The sequence below is a fragment of the Adiantum capillus-veneris genome, chromosome 29, assembly GCF_014529385.1.
Source record: "Adiantum capillus-veneris isolate H3 chromosome 29, ASM1452938v2, whole genome shotgun sequence".
Classification (NCBI taxonomy): domain Eukaryota; kingdom Viridiplantae; phylum Streptophyta; class Polypodiopsida; order Polypodiales; family Pteridaceae; genus Adiantum; species Adiantum capillus-veneris.
In genome coordinates this window covers 75,307,802-75,313,937 of record NC_140959.1, presented here as the reverse complement: position 1 = coordinate 75,313,937, position 6,136 = coordinate 75,307,802, and positions in this window count along the sequence as shown.

Here is a 6,136-nt window from a genome sequence, read left to right as displayed (position 1 = left end):
GGCTCACAACATTCCTTAACATGATTCGTGATACCGACTATGCAACCCCGAGCAATGACCTAGTAACAGGTGACGCAAAGGCTCCTGCATCAGGCCCACCATAACTGCCCTCCACGTGAGCTTCTTAAGGGCTTGTGTTAGATGTGATGCTATAGAGAAGGCTCATTATATTGTATATACCCCTCTTATACCAGAGAATAATCTATATGTGTGTTAATATCTCAGCCACATGACACTTTGAGATGGTCTCCCTCCTTTTTGATCCTCATGGACACCAAAAACTCTAAGAAAATAAACCTTTTGTGGTTATTTGGCCACCATTTACCCATTTTGATCTCAATTGAGGCGTAATAAAACCTTGCAAACTCTTGAATGTGGTTGACCACATCCCAAGCACCCATGTTTTCCAAAGGAAACCCAGAACATTGCACCAATTAGCATGCACTCCTTACTTTTGAGACCCATAAAAGCCTCATAATTAAACCAAATTTGATTGTATTGAGCCCATTCTGGCGGACTTGATTGGAGCGCAGTGAAGATAAGCTCGATCTTGAAACTAAAACCCACCTTGTTAGCATAGTTTCTCACATAAACTTTATCCAATCATCTCTTTGCAATCCTAATTGGCAAACACACCCACATCAAGCTATAGTTAAATTTTCCAACCTATATAAAATTCACCTCATTCTTGTTTTTCTCACTGGGCCCCTCAAAATGGCATGGCATTGCTCATCCATGCCACCCATATCTAGGTGATCTACTTTTATCTTTCTTACCAGTTGATTTTTTGGTACCCAAATCCACTTACCCTCTCATGTTTGGTGATAGTACCTAGCTGCATTTTTCTTTGATTTTACATCTCGGTTTTTCTTCCTCCTCTTGGTCTCTCAACGTTGGTGGGATGATTTTTGTGGTATTTGACCAAATGATAAGCGATAGTCTCGTGTTGATTTTTAGGGAACCAATTTTTCTACATTTCCTTTGAATTATCCTTTTGCTTGCAAAAATTAGCTTAACATAATCCATCATTTGGTTCTACCTTAATCCCAAATGGGATCTACAAGAGTTTTGACTCTAGCATACTCAACAGGTAAGGTGGTATTACGTTCCTTGTCCTCACAGTAATATCCAATATTTTTACTCAAACAACTTGATCTCTTTACGAGGAGACTATGGCCTCTTAATTTCTATCATGCGTTCTGGAGCTAAAATCTTGAAACCCATTTTCCATGACAAAGTTCTCCAAAGTGCTAAATCCAATGTCCTCTTACCATCCCTTACATTTCTATCTGCTTCCCAAAGATGATTAGTCCAATCTTCTACTACCATTTTAATTTCATCCATCCTATCTTTAGTGTTAGATACCACCAAAATTAGTTGTTTATCTTATTGGTTTTGTTTCATCCTTGCTCTAGCTCATGGTCACTATTGATTTTTTGGGGCTTTTCCATTTCCTCATATTCTTTGTTTGGTTCTTGTCTTGGCATATCTTGAGTGACTCTCACAAAAATTTTAGAAAGCTTCTAATTTAATAGCTTCCATCTTACGATCAAGGTAGTGTTTCCATTCTTTTTTGAGGTTGAGACAAGCTTGGTTAGTATGCCTCTAATACAACACCAATATGCTCAAAGACTTTGTCGACCAATACAAGACCCCCGGGTCATGATTCCTTTATCATCCTTGAGTACGATTCCTTTGGGTGTTTCTAGATTTTCTAGACCCTTAGCCTTGGCTTGCTTAGTTTTGTTTCATTTCTTTTCAGTTTGTCTCCACCTCTTGACTCTCTAATATATATTTCCAAGACATTTTACTTATTTTTAATCCCTCAATCTTTGTTTATGGAGATTTACGTGTGCTCTCATTATCATTTGATAGGCACCCTTGGTTCACCCTCAAATGAGGTTGACAAAATTATGTCTTCCACATTTAATGTCGGGTTTTTTTTTTTTTGCGGCGGGGCGGGCACAAGGCTCCATACTAGATCAAACTCTCATCCTTTAATAATCATGGGCTCCACAATTTTAACATCCCTCTAGCCTTTGGTTTGGGCTAAGAACTACTTGCATCAAAGAAAAATGGATCCAATTTTTTTGGGATATAAGTGGATGGTTCTATCATAGGTGGTGGAATATATCAATTTTCATCCACTGACGTGGAAGAGTTTCTCCCTTCATAGGGCATATAAGGAATCCTAGCATGTTCTTTTATATGCCCTTCAGGTTTTTTCACTTCAATGAGAATTGGATTCCACCATGTTCAATAAGGTTGCTCCACCCACGCTCTTGGTTTTGGAATTTGAGAAACAATTGGTGGATACCTATAGGCTGATTGCCTCTTGTGTTTTGGCCTATAGTAACACTTTCATGTTTCATGGTTTGTCCATTTGATTTCTATGACACATCACTTTGGTTGTCTTTTTCTTTTAGTGATAAGCTATCCTTGAGGAGCTCTTCGTCTAGGAATTTGTAGAGGTGTTTGTCTTTGAAAACTAACCATCAAATTATTCATTTTCCTTAATGCTTTTGTGTACTATTCCATAGTGGAAATCTCTATTGGATCCACTTGTATAGACATAGAGACCATCATCTTGTCACTCCTTGCACCTATTTCATGAAAATCTTTCCCATAGATCTCACACTTATTCCCGAGCTCAACAACGTCATTTATGCAAGCCTCTAATGTACCGTGTCTCATGCCATACAAAGTTGCATATAATTTCTTGTTCAACAACCCTTATAAGAAGAGAAAAACAAATCTATTCTGTTCAATAATTTCTCTCTCTAGACATCTCATTACATAATATCTCATTTAACTTGCACAATCCCTCATTGTTTTCCTTTTCTATTATTTGTAGCCATATATTTGTATTCTTTGATTTCCATTTTAAGAAATCAGACTACAAATCTTATGGCTAGCTTTTGAAGGTCTTGAATACTCCTAGATTCTTGTCCTTGTTCTTACTATCATTTCAAACCCCGCATATTGTGTGTGGAGATCATAGACTATTTTGGCTCTAAGTACTTGATGGAAGCTTGAGAGGTGGATCATAAGGATCCCATGACCCGTCGTATCTTGTCACCCGCTTTTGGAAATCAATTTGGAAATCAACCAGTATTACATTTCTCATGTTCTTTGATCCAATTCTCTAGTATTTGTTGACTTCCCCAATGCTAGACTTTTGAACCAAGTTGTATCACATTGCTAGCCATTTGACTCCTTGTTGGTTTACTCGTCATCTTATTGATTTGTTTTTGTGTTCATAGTTGATCCAATATTTTGTTGGTTTGTTGGTCGGTCATCTTATTGATTTCGTATTGTGTTTTTGTTTCCATAGTTGCTCCAATATTTTGGATAAAATCCGTACTTTTGTGCATTGTAGTGCATTAATATAGTGGTTGAGATGCCTCCACATGAGCCGGATAACTACTCATGAAAGATCCATAAGACAAACTTTGAAGTATGTCTTGGTATGAAGGAGATATCTCATGGTTTGGTCTCAAACCCACTCTTAAGAATGTCACAAGATTCCCTGTTGTTTGCATATTCTTCTAATTTTGAACTATGAATGTACCATTCTCTTGTTTTGGTCTTTAGTTACCTTTGAGTATGGTTTTTGATAAGTTTTAACCAAGTGATTTGGAGTTGTTTTAGAGGGCTCCCCCATAAACCCTACCCTCTAAAAGCATTTGTATAGGGTGCTTGAAAATGGACGTGTGTGCTACACACTTTTTCTTGGTTTTATGGCACCCTCATCCACAAAAGTTGGGGGTAACCTAAAGTGATTGCCACATTTTAGGTAGGGGGCGCCTCAACCATCCCCTACATCATAAGTATTACCATTTGGATAGGCTAAAAGAGGTGAAAAGTGTTGGATGGTAGAAATAGAATAGGATAGAAGGGTTGTAGCAAGTCACCTTTAAAGTCATAGGGTGTATGGAAAGCTACGTGCAATTTTTAAGAGGCCCTCCAAAAGAAAAAAGCCAAGGACCTTTGAATTGCTTATTGAGGAGCCCTCTTACCCAATCAAATGCAAGTTTTAGTGTTGTCTAATTTGTTGCTTGTTTTTTTGGATCCTCTTGACTTGTTTCTAGCCTATTTCTTTCTCAAATTAGCTCAAAATTGAATATGGTTTTGGGGTTGCAATGCTTACGACATGGGATATGTGTGGTACCAATTTCACTATCATATGTGGATACACATGGTTCATGATCCATGCACATCCAACTATCAAGGCTTTGACTTCGCATGTTCATTCCCTACCCCTTTTTGGATCGGATTTGTCCTTTATCCAAATTGGAGTTCTAGAGTCAACTTATGTTTGCACCTTTTGTAGACTTGTTTGGCTATGGTCTTGGCTCAAATGTCTCCAAATGAAAAATTTCTAGAAACACTTTCTCTATGGAAGTTGTGGTGAAAATATCCCTGTTAAATGTGGTGGTGCATGGATCTTTCCAAAATGCACTTGAACACTCTAACTTTTGTGGTCTTTGAAATCATACATTTGTTGTCGCTTGACCCATGTTTTGAAATTTTCTCAATCTATTGTAGTAACTAGATGCAAGATGCAATGTAGATCATAGACACAAATCCCTCAAATGATCAGAACTCACATCAAAACATTGATAGAATTTTTTTTCTTGTTTCTATGTTTTTACAGAGTTTCTATGGTTGTTTGGCCTTTTGGAAGACAATCGATGCCCAAATTACATGAAAGCTTAAATGGTGTCCAAATTACATGACATTTGGGTATATGACCTACAAATTTGCACCATCCAAAATTAATTAAATTTACATGAATACAAACTTGATTTTGGATACCTGTGGCATGCTCTTGCAGTTATATAATACTTGTATCAAATTGTGAAAATCATTGGATACATGTGGCATGCTCTTGCAGTTATATAATACTTGTATCAAATTGTGGAAATCATTGGATCACGCCTCATGCACATCCTCAAATGTAGACAAGACTTCCTAGATTTCCTCTTTTGATGAGTTATGAAGCCCTTTTCAAGATTTTAAGGAAAATGAATAACCTATTAGCACTCTCTTTTACACTTCCACCCAACTTTTAGAGTTAAGGGTAGTTGGTAGGATGGTTAACAAAGATGTCCAGATCTATTCCCACAAAGTGAACACTAAAAAACTCTCGAATTATCTTGACTATTCATGGAACATGACTACAAGGTGCATGTGATGCTTAATAATATTTTAGTGATTGCAATGCCATGTTTTGTACCCAATTTTGTGAGCCATGTATGATGTGAGTATATGCAATTATCCCCCTAATTGGAAGAGAACATGCTTGCCCATAGTAGACTTCTCTTACAAACAACGCTTCCAAGCATGTTCAAATAAAGTTTTAATCATTTCATGTTGGTGTATCGCCTCCAACCTGAGTCACCTATCACAATCAAACGATCCACAAAGGAAATGTAACAAGTTAAGGATTTCCTCCCCAATTAATGGATGTGCTCTAGATTCTAATATTTGACAAGCAAAAGACCATTATAAATAGTATGCAAATGAGAAAAGTGGACCAATTTTATTTGAGAAAGGTTATTAGATTTATCTACGGATTCAAGCATAGCTACTAGTTTGAAGACCAAAAAAATACCCAAGGGTCTCCTAGATATTGTAGAATAGCTATGACTACCTACAAGGTATAGGTACCTCATATTCACATGTACAATTAGTGTTATATGTGAGTCATTAATATGTAAGGAAGCGACTCAAGATTATGGATAATGCTATGGATACAAGTGTGTTAGAATATTTCATAGAACCTTTGGCTCCATCCCTAGGGTTACAATGAACCCTAGGGGGTCCACTTTTCAAAATACTTATATCACATGGGTTCAAGAGGCCTCTACACACACACATACACACACTTACTTACTTACTTACTTACTTACGTAAACATGAATTATAATACTTCTCTTCCTTTATAACCCCACAATTTTTTTTTCAATTTCCATTTTTTAACCCCTCTTGTACATGTAATTCTGTAGATATTTGAAATATAGAACCCCTTTAGTAAGAGAGTAGTCATTAGATTGTGAGGATATTTGTGGGATCGGACTATCACAAAAAAATACGGAAGCGTAAACTGACATTTAATTGCACTTCAAATACT